The sequence below is a fragment of the Macrobrachium rosenbergii genome, chromosome 11 (genome assembly GCF_040412425.1).
Source record: "Macrobrachium rosenbergii isolate ZJJX-2024 chromosome 11, ASM4041242v1, whole genome shotgun sequence".
NCBI classification, from domain to species: Eukaryota; Metazoa; Arthropoda; class Malacostraca; order Decapoda; family Palaemonidae; genus Macrobrachium; species Macrobrachium rosenbergii.
The window spans coordinates 14,780,936-14,801,615 of NC_089751.1; the positions used below are offsets into that span (position 1 = coordinate 14,780,936).

At 37.6% G+C, this 20,680-nt stretch overlaps 1 long non-coding RNA gene across 1 annotated transcript; it reads right to left on the minus strand.

Annotated features, from left to right (window-relative positions):
* Positions 1–272: 272 nt before the first annotated feature.
* Positions 273–9,802, minus strand: LOC136843564 (uncharacterized). Its single transcript, XR_010854583.1, has 3 exons — positions 9,687–9,802; positions 1,807–2,649; positions 273–610 (listed from the first exon to the last, which is right to left on the minus strand). It is a non-coding gene; the product is annotated as an uncharacterized lncRNA (long non-coding RNA).
* Between the last annotated feature and the right edge of the window lie 10,878 nt (positions 9,803–20,680).

Sequence of the window (20,680 nt, forward strand, 5' to 3'; positions counted from 1 at the left end):
CAACCAAGTGGGTCATCGTCTGATCAGAGTGTGTGAATGTATCAACGGAAATCCTAGTATTCCTGGTTACCATCCAGCAAACTTGAAGGTTGGGGAACAAGCCAGCACAACACAGAGGAAAAAAAAAACCCTGTTGAGGTTGATTCTATCATGATGGTTTCTCTATTTACTAGACGAAGCAGAACTGAAGTCTGCCTCCTACAGTGGGCTGTCGAGTCACTAACCAGCCAAGCCTTGACAGAAGCTGGTCTGGCCTTTGTGCATGTAGACAGTAACCCTGGGCGAGAACAGTATCTGGTGGGGAGTTTTCACTCAATACTTGTAGCCTGGCAAACCTGATTTCTGTCCCTTTTCTTGGAAAATTTGTTTCCTTTTATTTGATCTTCATTTTCTTGATAACTGAATTGTTTACTTTTATAATCTGTGATCTTGTTCATTTTTCAGCAAAGGTAATTTTGGCAGCTGTCTTCTGTTAGTATGATTAGTGTTTTTTCTGTTTTCGAAAAATTCCATGTAATAATATCATCTTCAACCTGCTTTATACACTATCAGAAGACTGAGTCAATTTAGTTTTATTTCGTTTTCCTCAGAGAATACTGTAGCAATGAGTCTGCAAAGAGAAAAAATCTTTGTAGAAAGCGAAACTTATTTGAGTATGAAATACACTATTATGCTAGTCTAAATCTTCCCTTAATGAGCTGAACAAGATATAATTCACCTACGTACCTCCTGACATTATATTGCATAGCATCATGAAATACAGCATGAAATATAGTATGAAATATTGCATAGCATGAAATATTGTGTAGCATGAAATATTGTGTAGCATGAAATATAGCATAGCATGAAATATAGCATAGCATGAAATATAGCATGAAATATTGTGTAGCATGAAATATAGCATGAAATATTGCATAGCATGAAATATAGCATGAAATATCGTGTTGCATGAAACATAAGAGACATCAATTAACATGGGAAAAATCCCAGTACAAACTATATTGTCAAACTGATATACATAACGGCAGGTAACAAATAAATGTTAATTACATGCTTGAAAAGGGAGCCTGGAATGTCATTTGCAAAGTTCAACTAAGTGCTACAAGTTTTAGTTAAACTTTACTTCTTTTAAAACAAGGCATTTTGAGCGTAGTGTTGTCAAACATATCAGATGATTTCACTCTTATCAGAAGGTTTAATCAGTTAGGATTGTTAACGACTTCTGTACTGCAGTGTTAAGTAAATTCTTGTTACTTCGAATAAAAGGTAGTTACAAAAATTCTGAAACAAATTAGAACCTTACGAATTGCACAGAACAGTAACAGCCTTCAAGTTTCCAACAAAATTGGCTATTGCATTCATTTTTTCAATCATTAAACACACAAATCATGAGAGCAACATTTGACTTCGTATCTCTTATACGGGAAATATAAGAAAGTAAACTTTTGGCTGAAATGTTGAAAAATAAATGGACAAACTATTTCCACCTAATCCATGAAGGCTTGGAGGATTTATGCCACATGCTATGTACATTATGTCGAATCCCTTAGCTTTAACGTCGACACATTATACTTCATTTTACTATAAACTAGATCAATGAAAAAATGAATATTCGTTTTTAACATCGCTATTTTCTGACGAATTTTACATAAGCCCCATGTGTCTACCATTAAGTAAAAAAAAATCCATATTTTTTTACCATTCACTAAATGTAAATATTTTTACACTTGTGCCGACTCTTAAGTTATTGATAGATGGATGGCCTCTTTTCCAAGATTACCTAACCAGATGGAAATAAAAACTTACCGATTTCTATGGTCGATTCCCGCCTTGTCAAGAGCATAAATCCGCATTCTTCAAAGCCATCAGTTTTCCCATTTTGGTGTTCAAGTGGTTCCTGGGTATCCGCTCGTTGTTTTGATTGAAACTGACGTCGTTTCAATACATCTATAAAGTCAATTTGGTACAACCCAGTTCGGTTCCACATAAATAATTTAAACATGAAAATGATTTATCCAAAAATTAATTTTTTTGTCTATATCGTCGCATTTGCGTAATATTTATAGGCACTCATCCGACTTATATGCAACAATTTCTCTTACAACTAGTTTACATAATTCAGGTTATCTAGAATGTTTTACAAATCTCATTAATAATATTAATTAATCTTTTTTTATCTACAATTTCGTAACTTTAATATAAATGAACCTACCGTGCTCATGTAAATCTAAATTTCCAAGGCTATAGTATAATAAATTCACTACTGATTTCGTGACACCGAATTACTAAAAAAAAAATAAGTAAATAACACGCATAGCCAAATGGCTCCTGAAAACTGACAGCAATGTTTACTCCAGAATCGAATGGCGCATTTTCTCTGAGTATTTCAAAGCAATACATTTGCAATGAAAGGCATTGCAACACATTTCGCTTTCCTGCGAGACATTCATGGGTTTACTGGTTCACGACATGCTGTGTCTGAAATTAGCGTTTAAAAAAAGAAGCGGTGTTTTGTTACATGGTGTGACCTTAGTACCAGCAACCCAATGACTTGACCGAACGAAAGAACGTGGGTTGCATCGAACTGACTTGATGGATGAACTGAAACGGCCTGAATCGAAATGCGTAGCCCTTGAAGCGAAACTTTGTCTGTAAAGAAAAAATGATCTACATCAGTGACTTATGAATAACAAGTTCGATACAAGTAATTATTACACATGAATAAGTATCCAGTTGCAGGGATATATAGCTATGGGGAAATGATAATACCGAATCGTTATATAGCTGTAAAGAACTCATCTATATTATTAACATTCACCTCAGCACTGGATCTAAATGTCTTTCCTGACTAATGGCGTGGAACAATTCATTCACGTCTAATACAACGACAGTTATTGCTCAGTTGTCATTTTGCATATATTAAACAAGATCTTGAATTTACTCAGTAGATCAGGATCCGTGCACAGTTACTAATTCTAACAGAATGGTAGACAGTCTCATTTCCTTCATAAAATACTTTGAAGACATTTTTAAAGCACAGTGAGCCAAATTTACCAACCCCTTTTGGGGGGTAGCGCAGTTAGTGCACCTCAGGAGGTAAACTGTAGGAAATACTGAAGTGCTTGAAGCCTTCCTTCGACCCCTAGTTACACCCACATTTTAGCCTTTTACTTTGCTTCCATACCCGCTTCCTTTCTTCAGTCTTGCTATCCAACCTCTCTAATCATTAAATTCTTAGTGCAACTGTGGGGTTTTCTTGCTGCTTCACCTTAACGCCATTGTTCTTCATCATCTTCGTTTTCTGGATCTCTGTCTCAGTGGCCACCCACCCACTCACTCACACTCCCTCTTTTCACTGGCTTAAGCGCTGAGTGGCTGGAAGTGCCCCAGTGCTTGGTTTGACAACCTAAATTTCATAAAGCTGAACTAAGACTTAGCAGCGATTATTTCGACCGTCCAGTGATATTATGATACAATTAAGCATTTCATGATATAATAAAATTCCTACGTTATAGAGATCAAACAGTCATTCAATCAAACTCTGACGTTTCCTTAAAATATTTTCTTGGCTGGGGAATCTCCCAGAGCAAGCCGGCCGAGAGATGTACGAACATGAGGCCACTTACGAGATGGGGACCAAAGAAAATTTAAGGTACTTTTTAGAACGCTCACCAGCTCCTCTGGCCGTCAATGGCGGCTTCTATCTACTTCCATGCTTTATATATGAAAGCATTTTCCACTTTAAACTCAGGTCATGCAAGCAAGTGTGTGCTCAATTCAGGCCTATATAACAGCTTATCTCTTAATAGCAGCAAAAACTAACGTAACTACATTCGTAGAGTAAATTAAGTTACACAAGAGATGAGCGATTAAATGTCTCCAAATACAGAACGACTAACTAATGACGTACTATGTTTATCATGGAGCTCGTCATTATGAAACAAATGCACACGGCAGTGACAACTCCGTGCATTTTGAAGCCTTTTCCCTTTGGTACCAAATCTACTAGAAATCTTCACTGCGATAAGACTAACTGGCATCAGGGCCGGGACAGTTAACAACATAGCGCTTTCGGGTAGTAACTGAAAAAAATATTTAAATATCCTGGATCACTGAAAATCAGATAGTTTAATCCACCAGCTGTGTAAATAAATCCAGTTCTCAGAACTAGAACATTACTAGTAAAATATTAAAACTAAAATGAGCCACGTTCAACTGTCCTATATTTTCCACTAACATTTCCCATACCTCATTTTCCATCAGATGTACTTGTAAATACAATGCACTTTTCGAACGTCTAAGGAACATGTTTACCTACATACAGTCGACATAAGCAATGGACCTTCCTTTCAACCATCCGTTGCTTACTTCATGATTTTTTTTGTTAAATGTTTTATTGTAATAATAATCGCTGAATCTACTTCAACGTTCAATATTAAAATCGATATAAAACGAGAAGTTTCTTCGGCGCAATCCAGTTTTCTTTACATTGTATAATCAAGACCACCGAAAATAGATCTTACTTTCGGTGGTCTCGGTAAAATGCTGTATGAGCCGCGGCCCATGAAACCCTAACTACGGCCCGGTGGTGGCCTGGCCTATATTGCTGCCAGACGATGATTGGAGGGTGGATGGTCAACATACCAATTTGCAGCCCTCTAGCCCCAGCAGTTTTTAAGATCTGAGGGCGGACAAAAAAAAAAAGTGCGGACGGACAGACAAAACCCGCACATAGTTTTCTTTTCAGAAACTAAAACTTTAATGGCATCAACAGTCATAGTGGTGTTACTTTAAACTGCTTCGAAATAGTGTGTACCTCCCTAATAAGGCTATTTACCATTGAATACCAGCTGCTCCCTTGAATCTCACATAAAAAAAAATCCCGTGAGCTTGAATCTCGCATAAAAAAATTCCCGTTGTTTCCCAAGCAAGTGAAATTTTCGGAGTATCCTCCTCAGATTTTCATTCATTCTCTCGATCTACAACTTTCCTTCCTGGTCCTCTACAACTGAACCAGGACTTTCTGCTGCCGAACTTTTCCTCCTGCTGGTAGGCACCGCAAGGTTTAAAAGAGTCTAACACTGCCTGTCCTTTTCTTCCTCTCTTTTATAACCAGTCATTTTAATCTCTTTACAGAACACACCTACTGCTACGGGCTGCTCTGTAAACAAGAGCCCGTACCGGCATTGTGCTGGCTTAATCTTCAACAGCAACACCTGCCCGACTGGCCCAGAACTAAGTCTTGCCAATACCAAGCGAGAATTTACCAACCATGCTATCGCACTTTCGGCTACCTGTTTAGTCTCGCCGTGAACGACGCCGGAGAACTTGTTGGTAGCTGGTCAAAGTCCATTACCGTTAGATTTTTCTTTTGTAATATACGGACGAGTGAAAAGAAACTGACATAAACGAGGCTATAAATTGTCCCCAAACAATTTCTAAGATTCTGACAAACCGAGAGGTCGATATTTGGTATTCTGTCAAAAATATACCATAAAAACTGGGGACCCTTGAAGTAATTCCTCACTTAGGAGGGGTAAAACAAGGTGTGTGTGTGTGTGTGTGTGTGTGTGTGTGTGTGTGTGAGAGAGAGAGAGAGAGAGAGAGAGAGAGAGAGAGAGAGAGAGAGAGAGAAAGTTCTACTTTCGGGGAGGACGGAGCATCATCCCCAAAAAACCTAGTATATGGTCTCAATGCACACCTATGTCAGAAATTAGGTCACTAGAGGTCATTCTACTGTAGGACACCAGACAGAGAGAGAGAGAGAGAGAGAGAGAGAGAGAGAGCAAACGCACACTAAATCCCAATCGGTTCTCGGTTACAATGGAGGGAATCCCAGAATTATTTCTTCAGATCCCCGGCTAATGAATTAACTGGTGGGCGTGGCTGAGACTGCGAGCCGTAACGAGGTCACAAACGGCAGATTAGAGACTAATTAGAAAAGTTTCTTTTGATTTCTGATAAAAGATTCAGCACTGTGAGTAAGTGCCCGCCCCCCCCAACAAAAAAGCGAATGTTTGGCTTGTGTGCATGTGTGTGTATAATGTATTAATTCGTCGTGTTTGTGTAAATCTCTCACAGCTCTCAACTAAAGCCCTGTCCACACTAGTGGGCACTGCCCGACGGGCAAACACTGTTCCCAAAACCCGTTCCACAGTACTGACCGACCGAGTATAGAGCCAGATCAATGCGATTGTGTGGTAACACTGCTTCAGAAGCGAGAGAGAATATAAACAGCTGGAAATGCCCGACGGGCATGCCCGCTAGTGTGGGCAGGCCTTAACATCTATGGATCCTAAGCACCGAGAAAATGGTGCAAAAATCCACACAACGTGTCCTTTCGTTTTTCATGACCCTGTTTGAAAAGTGTCAGATTGTTACGACAAAAACCTTTAATCAGCTACAAACTGTCCAAAACCTGACAACCGTGATTAAAGGCCACACCTTTACAGGATTCCAGGGATAAAAGTTGGGTCTCACTAAAGGCCGCCGTTCACCATTTGGCAAGCAAGTAAGCCAACTGCGATCGACTTTGCGCCCCTAATTTCAACACACTGTTGCAAATTCTTTATAATGATCTAGTTTACGTAATTATTACATTGATTAAAATTTAATGATGAATTAAGCTGCGAATCCGTGATATTTTTTCAGCAAGTTCGTGGCCGCTGGTTACCGGTTACTTAAATAGAAAAACAAAATAATCCCTATTTTTTTTGGCTTTTTTCCACATCGAAGTTGGCATTTAAGGGCCAAATCATCTCAAGTCCAGCCATTCAATTGCAATTAACGGATTTTCATTGTATTTCGAAATTATTTCAATTTCAAATTGCATTTATCACACTGTCCAGTTCGGGGATTCAGAACACAATAAACCGAGAATATCGGGTCTCTTCCAAATTACTGTAGGTGGAAAATTGAATTGAATACAAAAGTTAGGCCAAAGGCCAAGCACTGGGACCCATGAGGTTATCCAGCACTGAAAAAGAAATCGACAGTAAAAATTTGAAAGGTGTAACAGGAGGAAAACCTCTCAGTTGCACTGTGGGTAGTAAGATGGAAGCGAGAGAATATGAAAGGATATACAGTAGAAGGAACGAAAGGGGTTGCAACTAGGAGTCGAAGGCACGCTGCAAAGAACCTAACGCCTACAGTGCACCGCACGAGGTGCACTGACGGCGCTAGCCCCCTACGGTGCTGGAGGTGGAAAAGGGCTGTCAGAGGTCGTCGGAATTGGTTTATAGAGTCGAGAGTCTTTCAGCACTCTACCCGAGTTACGACAAAAGCTAATATGGACCCGATCCAAAGCTACTTTCAAAAGCCTCTGAATTTTCATAAAAATTAGGAGAGTCAATCTCGGGTAACTGAAAAGTCACAAAATTTAAGTATCCTGTATCACCAAAGATCATTTAGTTTAAATTGCGGGCTACGCACATTGAATGGAGTTTTCAAAATTAGAGCATTTTTTGTAAAATATTACAAATAAGACGAATCACGTTCTACTATCCTCCACTTATATCCGCCTCCCCCACCCTTCTCCCATTAATTCACCTTCAATGCATTGCTCAGTTAAGATTCATAAAACACTTGCTTAACCATAAACAGTAACTGTAAGTAATGTTTCTCTTTGTTTCACTTTGTCTGGTTTTATGTACAGCCCTCCACAGAAATAATTCTCTCTCTGGCGGGCCCATGTACGTTTTCAAAAGGTGCTTCTTATATTTTGTAATTGTCTTTCAGTGTTTTCTCGTCAGTATCGTAGCTCCTTCCTGCAGAATAGGATAATCTTTAGTTCCTTTTTAAATCTGCATTCTTCTTGTATGCTCTTCACCTGTTAAGTCAATGCTAAACTACGGGGGTGAACTTTGTTGGTAGCTGGATTTATGTTCACTACCGTTACATTTTTCTTTTATATATGGACGCGCGAAATGATAATGAAATATCAGCAAGCCCATAAATTGTCCCAAAACAATGTCTGAAATTTCGACAAACCAAAAGCGTCATTTGGCTTTTTTTTGAAAGTTAAAAATGAGAGAGAGAGAGAGAGAGAGAGAGAGAGAGAGAGAGAGAGAGAGAGAGAGAGAGAGAGAGAGAGAGAGAGAGAGAGAGAGAGAGAGTTATTTAACGTAGTCAAAACATACCATTAAAGCTGGAGACCTTAGAATTTCCTTACCGGTAGGGGTGAAACAAGATTTCTGCGCGTGTGTAAGTGTATGTATGTGTTGTGTGTGCATGAGGGGTCCAGGTTCTTTTACGTGGGAGGACGGGGCAACACCCCAAGAAAACCTACTCTAGTCTCGGTGTCATAAATTAAGTCACTGGAGGTCATTCGACTGCAGTACACACAGACCTAGAGAGAGAGAGAGAGAGAGAGAGAGAGAGAGAGAGAGAGAGAGAGAGAGAGAGAGAGAGAGAGAGAGGAGGGGGGGTAAATCCTAATCTATGAATGGAGGGATTCCTGGATTTTCGTTGCTTTAAATCCCCAGCTAATGAAATAACTAATGGGTGTGGCTGAGGCTTCGAGCTGTCAAACGAGATCGCAAACGGCAGACGAAACACTAATTAGAGGGCTGTCTTTTGGTCTCTGATGACAGATACAGAACTGTACGTCATCGAAAAGGGTGTTTGGCCTATAAGCGTATATGCATTAATTCATCGCGTTTGTGTGTAAATCTCCCACACCTATCAAATGTCATTCATGGATCCTAACAGCCGAGAAAATGCTGCAAAAATCGACAGCGTAGGCACCCTTTCCTATTTTTCATGACCACGTTGGAAAAACAGCACAGTGTTCGACGAAAAACAGCACAGTGTTCGACGAAAACCTCTAATCGACTAAAAACTGTTCAAAACCTGGCAACATTTGATTACAGGAATAAGAGGTGGGTCTCACTAAAATCGTCGTTCACCATTCAGTAACCAAGCAATTTAACTGTGATCGCGGTGGCTCCCCTACTATACTGTAAATACCATGTCGCAAAATTGCGATGATTACTCAGCAGGTACTTGAGTAATTATTGCCTTAATTACGATTACGGAATTATGGTTGAATTAAGTTGTGAATTCGTGCTTTTTGCTTAGTGTGTGGCTGCTGACTGCCAATGTTACCTAAACAGAGGCACGGTAAATAAACCATATTTTTTTTCATGGCTTTGCAGACATCGATGTTGGCATTTAAGGGCCTTATAATCTCCAGTCTCGCCAACCTATTTCAGCCGACTGAATTTCATTTTATTCCGAAATAATAATTTCCACTTCGAACAGCACTTCTCACACTTTTCAATTTGGGGATTAAGAGCACAAAGAAATCGAGCCGATTGGCTCCTTTCCACATTACTTACGGTCGAAAACGACTGCCAGTGGCAGCTGGAGTAGATTTACAATGTCTAGATGTTTACAACAGGCCTTTTACCCCTTGCAACACCTTATCAGGACCCGATCCGCAATCATGTTCTAAAGCCGCTGATTTTTCATAAAAATTCGAAGAATCAGTTTTTGAAAACCGGACAATGGCCCTCAAATTACAAAGGTCTTCACAATAACCCAACATTCTTGGAAAAGTGACAAAATCTCATATTTCGTGACCACAGGGCTCTTTTCTTTGGGCATTTTGAATCTAACCAATGGTTATTCGAACACTCAACGTCTACAAAATCAAGAATATCTTAACCTGAAATGCCTTGGCTTACCAGAGTCCGCGTTTTCATTTCGCAAGCACTTTCTTTAAAGCACCTTCTTCTCTCCATGTTTAGAACTACACTGCAGCTACCAATGTCAGGACAGGAATTGCTCTAGCCAATCAGAGGTTTCCACCACAGCAAACATTTCTATCGCCATCTTTTATTGGCTAAAAGCTTAGGATCTGGCAAAGTGTCCGTGTAAGAGATTCTCCCGTTGGCTGGTAAGACGAAAAACAATTTCCAGAGGACAGGCTGCATCTATTGGGATTGATTGACTGACTGATTTGTGGCTCTTAAAACTATATTAAACCCATAGGGATCATCGTTACCTCCATTATTAAGTAAGAGGAATTAACTGTTAAATATATGAATATAGACATGATAAATTAAATGACAATGAAAATGAGAAGTCAAAATTTTCGGGATATATACGTAATCAAACACGCCCCCCCCCGCCCACACACATTGACTTTATAACCCGAAGATTTTCAGTCATCCTATATAACTTCGTGAATGCAGCTTCATGACAAAACTTTATAGAACTTTCACACATATTATACTTTAGTAATGACCCATATTGCATTAGTCAGATATTTTCATTTGCATTTCCCCTCATTAGGCAAGTATAAATTTGACGCAATCGAACTCAAGTCTATGATATCTGAAAAGTAGTTTCTGAAAAGTATAATAATAATGAAACTATGTAAATTTAAGGTTTTCAATTGAAAAATAAGGAGGTTTAAAAATCTTCGTGGATTTCAGAACATCCAACAAAACGAGCGTCACGTCACCTTTACATTAGTTCGTGCTGCCATAGTGAAAGAAAACTCATCGTTAATTTGTAAGAAAGAAAACAGTTTTACTGGATACCAATCTAATATTCTCTCCCGTCCAATAAAAATTCACATTGCGCACAATGTTTTCAATATAGGTTATTTCTTCAAGTTTTTAAACTTATGAATGCATATTTATTATCATACTCTGTTTTTAAAAATGCGATGCTTTCAACAGTGCTTCCAACTCAAATATAGAAATTAAGTCTCCATCTGAAAGGTGATCATTACTTACAAAAAAGGGGACAAACTGTGAATAAACCATAGGCTAAGAACTTCATTGATTTCAGAAGTTGTACTTTCGATGGAAATCATATAACTAATAGATGGAAAGAGTCTTCAGCTTTAGGAACACTGGCGAATCTGTACTGACCACGGTATCTTTTAAACTCAAAAGCGACCAGTGCATGTAAGGTGCACAACCCAATGCTTACCATTTGTTGTTTAATACCCTATGGTCATATCGCAAGTTACTGAGAGCAAGTAGACTCGCACAATGAATATACTGTACCAAATTTCCCTATCATTCGAGTTATATTGCAGCAATTTTTTTGGATATTGAAACTATAACTACTAACACAGAAAGGGCACAGGAAGGCTGCTATAATAGTCATGAGACGCAGAAGTAAGTATAAAACTCCGAAGCTTGGTAGTAGCGGGAGAGGGAATCAATCATTTTTATGAATGAGGGAAAATTTTCCCGAGTCACTGTCACTTGGAACACTCGAAATACTGTTTACAGTGACTTCCAACTCACCACGACCCTTTAACAATGTCGTAAGGGCGATGAGGTGTTAAAATGATTAGGAAACTTAGCATGAACCCCTGGATTAGGTCTGACCAACCGAGATGAGTTCAATAGTCAGTTCAGTAACTTCAGTTCCGTACAGCATTTTGGAATTATCCCCCGAATCGTTTCTTGTCCGTGAAGGGTACAGGATTGGCAATATAAATAGAAGCTGTAGCATGTCATATCAGAATAATAATAAAATATTCTTACAACGAATCAAAGAGTAACAATTATATATTATTTCAGTAGAATTTGCGGTTCGGTAAACTGCACATTATGCGGCATATTGGTTTTCCTGGCTTTTCAACGACCATCGAGTGTAACTACTGCAATTTTTTTTTAAATTCAACTCCGATTTGTAGATACCGTTAAGAAAAAATTAGCTTCACATGACGATAGATTCAGTAAAATTATTTGTGTTACTAATTTTGATTGAGTTAACTCCAATTAAAAGAAATTAAATAGCATAAAGGAGTTTAATTTTTAGCTGGGGGTGGCGTAGGGTCACTGGCAGTCAGATTTACAAACTTTAAACTCTCAGAGGTGATATTATAACGTAAAATAGCAACAAAGTTTTTTTTTATCAAAATGCAATATTATTCGCGTATATAAAATTCACGCAAGTAAGTGATATCCAGTTTTTCTGTAAAACATAAATCTTTATGTAAAGTGGTCATTGGTCGTTCTGCCCCCTACTTCGCCGCACTGCGCGTCATTTTATTTACTACCTCATATATTTATTATTCTCCCATTCCATAAGACAATGACATAAGACTATACTCTAATTGCAATGTTGTTTTGTAAGAAAGTTGATCTTTATTTCCTTTAGGAAGGTTATGAGAACATTTGCTCTAGCGTCTCGTTACCAGTTGTCTACCATTCTTTTAGGTTTTTACCTTTGTAAATATTTGTATGTCCTGAGCACTATCACCAACGCTGAAATATGCTTATGTATGAAAGTCTGTCCTTTAATTAAACGCGCTATCAAAAGGGACTGAAGACATGCATACAGAGTTTGTTCTCTGCAATTGTTTAAACATAAGAAAACTTAAAAGAATCCCAGTGCTTACACTCAGTAGTCCTTGCAGTCAGGAATACAAACCTTTACAAACTTTGAAAATCGGTTAACTGGGGGAATAAAGTTGTCTTATTTTGTTATCAAGATAAAAACTAAGATAATAGAGAAATATGTCTCTTTATGATGTAACATCGTAAGAGTCGTGTATACATCCAAAATAGGATAAGGCGACATGGAAATATGTTGGTAATTATATTTTCCCGTTCGCAAATTCTTGAGATGTATGCTATTACTGCACCAGCCCCAGTTTTTTTTTTTTTTTTTTTTTGCCACGCCCCTGGGTTAGATTATGTTAGGTGAGGTTAAATTCGTAACTGAAAAGTGCTTTGGGTGTGAGAAACATGATGAGATTATTTTCAAGAAAATTCTATGGTTAATTTTTAAGATATTCAAGGAAAGGTTTCGGTACTCGGTTATGTCTCGGGAAAATGCTTCCCGTTCACCTTCTGCTCCTGTCGTTATATGGATTGCCGGAACTGACGTCTTGAATTTCTTAGTGAACATTTTTATTTTGATTTCAATAAGTCTTAGTTCGACGTTATGTTTGACAGGTTATCATTTCCAGGGTGGAATGGTATAATAAACGTTAATTAGACAAAATCCTGTTTTTACGTTTTTTTTTTTTTTTTTTTTTTTAATATGGACTGAATACGATATTGCTTTTCTGCAGATCTCTTTTTCAGCATTTTTAAACGTTAACAATAAAGATTAAGTTTGGTTTGAGTCTGGCCTTTTTTACCCGCAGTGGAGTCGAGCGGCGGAAAGAATTTATTAACGGGAACGTTTTTATACAGAAATAGTTCTACTGAAGTTAATTAAATATTTAAGACATTTTTGTGGCGAAATTAATGTGACCGTGCCTCGAAAAATATGAATCGTATAAAAGAGAGTAGAAACACCAAATCCCCAACACTAGCGAAGTTTCATATCGCCCACACACACACGCACATATATGAAAAGCATTAGGAATAATGATATATATATATATTTGATGTTTTTTTTTTTTGGTTAGTTCAGCATTTCTGGTTAGCCGGAGATATTTTGGGCAGGGGAAAACTCGAATCAGTACCTACGTGTTCGCGAGTCAGTATTGAAATAGCCCGTGGTCAGCATCGCTTCCCATGGAGGCAAAAGTGCATAGCTCCTTGGATGATGCCCTAGCTATGTCGGAATGTTCCGACGACCGGAAGTCGTCGAGCTCCGGTTGGGGGTTCGTTCGTGAGTTCGCTCTGATGTGCGGGTCACAGGAAGTGTAAATTTCCCATTTTGAGTACAGGTTAGACATTCGGGTCTGGTGATTTTTTAAGAAAAGACCCACTCCGGTGGAAGTGCTTGCAAACTGCTAGTGATGTACGCTGAGACTTTGATTTACAAAGCCCGAATGGGTTTTATCATTTTTATGTTTAACCTGTACTGTTCTTTTCATAATATATAACCATGCTTTGAATATCTTTTGATTTTTAATCCCCATTTTTTATTTCTATGCCACTTGTAACTTTATTGCATATCTTGAATTTTTTTAGCCATTTGTTTTATACTTGGTTCTGGGTCAGTAGCGTTGGGGAGATCCTACGTTTATTTTTCTCTATGCCTTTTTTTTTTTAAAGTTCTGTTTTTCCCTTTATTTCCTCAGATGCGTTGATTAGAGGTCAAATAAATGGAAGGGAACTTGACATACCGTGCCTTCGGTCATGTTAAGCATTTTTGACTCTTACGATGTAGAGACTTCATTAGTTAAAGTTGACAGCACTACGTTGTATATTAGTTGGACCTATTTTTGGGTTGCCATTTCTGAGATATAGGCTTGTCTTTTTCCCGCTACTTTTTTTTATTCCATTCTAAAACATTTACTATGTTAGACTCTTGAATAAACTGTATTTTTGTAGACATGATTCTGCTGTTAATCCTTGACACATTAGTAAATTGGTTGTTATTATTATCTAAATCCTCAATATTATTATTCTGTCATTATTTTTCATGGGGAGTAAACGTGCCCAGGTCGCCCGCCCCTTGGATCCTCTAGTGTGTGTGTGTGTGTGTGTGTGTGTGTGTGTGTATATATATATATATATATATATATATATATATATATATATATATATATATATATATATATATGTATGTATATATATGATAGTGTAAAATTTGGCAAAAATACAAAAGACATTGGGGTACTGAATGATAAAAATGGCAGAGAAGTGAAGATATCTGTTTAAGGAGAGAAAGGTGGATGTGTTGGAAATACGTTTGACAGAGATGGGAAGGAAGTGTGTAGGAATAGGAACTGCAACGAGTGGTTGTGTGTAGGGTAGGTGAAAGGTGTAAAGCTAGAGAATTGTCAGGATGACTCTTGGAACAGCGCGGCCCTAGACAAACTTGTGACAGCGAGCGTGGTAAGTTCAGGAATAGGAATGATAAAGTGTGAAAGCTGCTCTTTTTAGGAGAGTTTGAATCTGTACCTTGGGGAATATGAAAGGGTGCTTGTGCTATGTGATTTCAAAGCAAAGATTGATAAAGTAGAAGGCGATGGAGTGGTTAGTGCTCATTTTTGAAGATATTCTTCTGGAAGTGGTTTTGTGAAAGGACCTGATTGTTAGGACTATAATCCCCTTACAATGTTTTTTTTTTATTATATTACAGAGTACAGTGTATGAACAAACTGATGGATAAAAAGGCTTGAGGTATGTGATTTTATTATTTGATTCAAGCAAAGGACATGATAGATAGAAGTACAAGTTAGAGAGAAAGAAAGAAAATGAGGCCGCAAATGTTTAAGGAACTCTGGCAAAAAGAAAGTAAGAAGGATATATCAGGAGAAAATGGTTTAAAAATATCCAGGGTTTTGGAAAGGAAGTGCCTTAATATCCAGCAACCATTAGGGTGAATGGAGAATTATGACGATCTTCCTGTGTGTAACACAGGAGGCAGTTGACGCTGCGGAAGTTTCCTGCATAGGGTAGACAGTTAAATTATGAATGTGGCCGTGTCAACTGTATTGTTTTTTCTTCACTGGAACTACACTGTATTAGGGGTACGGCTTAATTCTGAACAGACACACACATACATACATGCATACACACACACACACACACACACACACACATATATATATATATATATATATATATATATATATATATATATATATATATATATATATATATATATATATATATATAATGCGTTTGTGTGTAGCTGAGTGTAAGTGTGCGTGTTTGCCTCTATTTTCTAATGCATGAGGTACTCCATGTCCACCAAGCGCCTTGAGATATTTCTTACGATTTGAAACTGAATGGCTTGTCTGATGGTATACAAACTGTATTTCATAAGTTTTATTTAAGACAAAATGATAATATGATACTGCGCCGAGTGACACCATTTCTCATTCTGGAAGTGTATATTTTTTTGCGAACTTTCCCCAGGACCGAGGATCATTGTTCCATGAGTTTCACTGTCGCATGTGAAATAAAAACAAAGAAGACTAAAAATAAAAAAAAAAATAAAATACTTTTCTTAGCATCTCGAAACTCGCGATAACATCACTCGAGTTGTCAAGAGAGACGGCGACCCCGGGACTAATTAACTCATAGGATACGAAGGAAATGAAATTTGGGGCGAAGACTCGCGATGCAGGCGAAGATCTTTGCCAGAGGTCTTTCCTCACTTCTAATTACCGGAGATTTTCTAACGCGATTTCTTTCTTCGTCTGCTGATATTTTCTCTCGAGCGAAAGTTATTGCTGGTAAAAATATGCCATTTCACTTCTGTGCCTGTGTAAATTTCAAGTCTCACAGTGCTTGCATAATTCTTGGAGGCATTATTCGACTTGAATACACCAGGAAGGGATATTTGGTACTCACATTTATGGCGTTCTGAATTCTGGCACAATTACATTCATGTAAAACAAGTCCAAAAGAGGCAAATATAAGAATATTAAGAGCAACATTTTCCCGAACAGATGAGGCTGTTTAACCCGAATTATTACGGCTCAATGGCTTGTTTACCCTAAGAAAACTGTGACCTCGTTTCTGGGAAGAGTCGAATATTCAGAGAGAGAGAGAGAGAGAGAGAGAGAGAGAGAGAGAGAGAGAGAGAGAGAGAGAGAGAGAGAGAGAGAGAGATCCGAAAGGATAAGTTGACTGTCTATCACTGTCTCTAAATCGAAAGACAACGGACGAACGAGTAAGTGAATTGCCTATCTCCTTCTGTAAACCATTAGGCACAGATTCGAGTGTCGGCTGAGTCAGATGGACTTATCTGTTATTATTTCCCATGGGCGTCAGTTTATCCCAAACGATGTTTGTGGCTTAATGTTTAAGCAAGAAACAGGGACTTCCAAAGTCTTTTTGAGGAGACGAGCAACCAGTGGTGATCTGGGTAACTTACCTACTGTAAAGCAGTCTAATTAGTAATATTTATTTAAAATCCCACAAAAAAATAATTAGGCGAAAATAAATCTCTTCGCCGCAAACTAATTATCTTCGGGATTAACCTATTCCAAAGGGAAGCATATGTGATAGATATATCTGCCTTGCGGGGATTCGAACCTATACTCCTAGGGGGCTCGATTCATAGGCGACAGTGGTATTCTCCATTTAGCCATCAAGAGACAGATATGAATTGATTTCGACTCTCTTGTTCATATTCCTGTCGAATTCAGGTTCTGTACACATAATCGAAATTAACCATTCCTCGCCAAGGTAAATAAGTGCTAAGTTTGTAACACATGCTTATGTATGTAAAAAAAAAAAATTGTCAGATTTACGCGTGGCTATTCTATACATTCAGACATAAAGCCACAAATAACACAATAATATCGAGATCACTTTACCGTGGGAACAACTTGCACGCAAGAGGAATTGTATAAGATATACTGTATAAATCTATCCCTAAGAGGATTCGAATTCAGGCAGTGTATCCACACCCAACGACTTTAATTTAATGAAAAATTAGATCTGACATTAACCGAAAGTACCAATTCTTATTTTCTCTTATGTAAACTTTAAAGAAAATTCTATGAAAAAACAATTCACAAAATACAAGTTTACAAAAGAAGACTAACATATGCATAATAAGACGTACGAAAACAAAAATAGGGAAAACAATATCAAAATCACATAATGCTCTTATATATTATTTACCATTTACTTGTTTGTATGATCAGGGAAGTTAGAAACGATGTGACCTGGTTATGAATACGTTACAATACAATGTTTTCCTAAAAGATAAGTCTCTCTCTATCTCCCTGTCTTTCTCTTTCCGCAAAAAAAAAAAAAAAAGATTCCTCAAGTCGTGTCAGAATACGTGTCTCCGCTAAGGTTATGAACTGACTGATTTAAGAAAATTCAGCTACAAAGCCAAGCATTTGGGTACTTTTAGCTATTCAGTGCTTTAAACAGTAAAAAGAGGGAGTCAGGGAGGTTGAACAGCAATATTGAAGAAAAGAAGCAGACCGGAGGTAAAGTAAAAAGGCTACAAAATGGGTGCAGTCAGGGATCGAAGGGACGCTGCAAACAACCTTTAATATTGCCTACAGTTCCCCCGTGTCAGCTGCACTGACTGTATTACACTGCTACAGGGATTGTGATAAGATGTCGACCCACTGGATGTAGGTCTCAAAATTTTTGTTGCACTCAATAATCCACAGGTGCAGGGCACATTATATAACTTTACTCGAGTGTAAAAGAGAGGAACTCAAATGTAAATCTATTTTACAAGAAATTCAGCATTAAATTACAAAAGGGTTATTACTAGCATTGGTCTGAGACAGGTAAGTCAGTTGCAGTTAATCAAGAGAATTTTGGATGAACCTTATGGTCAAATGGTTCAAAGCTAAATTGGAAAGAAATGTAATCTCAGGAAAATGAAGCCTGTGCTGTAACTGCAATTAACCTAGATGTCCTGCTTCACAGGTTAATTTCCGAAATTCGACAATTTCTTCATGGAAGCTTGACAACATAACACCTCAGTTTTTCGGAATTCCATCGAAAAGAACATGAAGTATTCCAGTTACTGACCGAGAGATACAGATGGAAACATTATTACCCGAGAGTACCTGCAGACACGGTCAAGGATCTCAAGAGAAAAGAAAAAAGAAGAAAATTGATCTTAATGAAGAATACCTGTGGCAATCCGATGCACAATGCATCTCGCGAACCCTTCCATGTCCCAGTCACACACGTCAGCAAATAATTAGCGAGACAGAGAGAGAGAGAGAGAGAGAGAGAGAGAGAGAGAGAGAGAGAGAGAGAGAGAGAGAGAGCTAATTACGCGAAAATGTCCTTACAATGTTGACTGACCGAGAGAAAGCAGATGTGTGGGAACACTGAATGAACCGGATACGGAGAGATGAGAGTCCAAGGTATAATAAGGAAAACTTATTGCAAAAGACGCCGTGATGCAGAATGGTGATAACGAAAAGGGGAAAGCGAGACGAGAGCGAAGAGAGCAAATGTTTCGGGAGGTTCGTTGTGACGGAGCTAATCAAAATGGACGGGAGAAAAATCCATCTCATTTGGGAACTTTGTATGACCCTTCTTCGTATCTCTGGCGAATTCCGGGTCCATTTGCCAATGCTGTCTATTTTGAAGGTCTTTACAAAAAACAAGAGAGAAATTCTTTTAGCTTAAAATGATATGCTGCTTCCAGAGTTGCATGACAGGACTGTGGTTACCTCGTATAATTATAACTTTATTCAAATATATATACACACACAAATACTCACACACACGCACACATATATATACATATATTTATATATATGTATATATATAAATATATGTATATTTATACATTTATATATATATATATATATATATATATATATATATATATATATATATATATATATATATATATATATATATATATATATATATATATATATATATATATACACAGTATATATATAATGTGTGCGTGTGTTCGTGTGTCTGTGTCAGTTCATATGTGTCAATTGTCTTTACTCAGAACTTGGTTTCAGTCATAAGGCCAAAACCAAAAATATTCATCATTTATAAATCCTTTGTAGTTTCAGTGTTTCCAGATTTGAACGTGTGTCGGAAAAAACTTGAAATAATTACTTATATATGTAACATATGGTTACTGAGCAAAAAAATTTTCCACAGCATACCTAACCTGTGCACGTAGTTTATGCTTATGGTGTATATTATACGAGTGAGAATAAGTCTGTATTTTTATTTGAGTAATAAATTCCCCCTCTTGCTCCGTTATTTTATTACTTTAGAAGATAATTCTCTCTCTGTCATAAAAGATCCCATCCCGCGTGTCCTACTGCACAGCCGTGACCTTGTTCGCCGACGCATGACTCATTTACCCTCAGTCGCGTTGTGTTTGAGACAGACGACCCAGTTCCTGAGGGCGGGGGTATCTTTCAATCTTTTCCACGAGGGCAATTTGCATGACGGGTATCCTCCAGATGTCGCCTTTTCCTCGTCTCGAGTTTCTTCCCAATTTTTGAGTCTTCGTGTCTCTGATGTTTTCCTCGCTTGTGAAATTGAATTTATTCTGGAATGACTCTTCGGAGTAATTGGCGGAATGAGACTTCTTTCGTGTAAGGGAAATCCGTCGTTTTTTCTTGGTGTTTATTTATGTAAAGTTAAGTATATACATATATATGTATATATTTATATATGTATATATATATGTATATAAATTATGTATATGAAGGTCTTTTCATGTGGTCAATAACATTCAACAGCAGAAGGTTTGCTGTGAAATCTTGGTGTAGGGGACAACATTATGGTCTTACTAAATCTTAGCGCACTTTAGTTGGCATATCCTGTGAGTTAGGAACTCAACAGAAAACTGATTGAAGTAGGTCGCTCCCAATGATGAAGTAAGGCAAAGTGCAAATTGCCAGGAAGTTTGACAGACAAATATTATTGAAAACGGGAAGAGTAACACTTTCTGCAAACATATCCTCTAAATAAAAAGGCATTATTTATATATATATATATATATATATATATATATATATATATATATATATATATATATATATATATATATATATATATATATATATGTACACATATATATATATATATATACATGTACACACACACACACACACACACACACACACACACACACACACACACACACACATATATATATATATATATATATATATATATATATATATATACATTTTATATCACATTTTTATCACACCGTGATTTATATACGATCATGAAGCTACAAATATCGCTTAATATCAAATCCACGCTACCTCGGGAATATCCCCGATGGGGAATTATCACCGAAGGGGAATTTATAA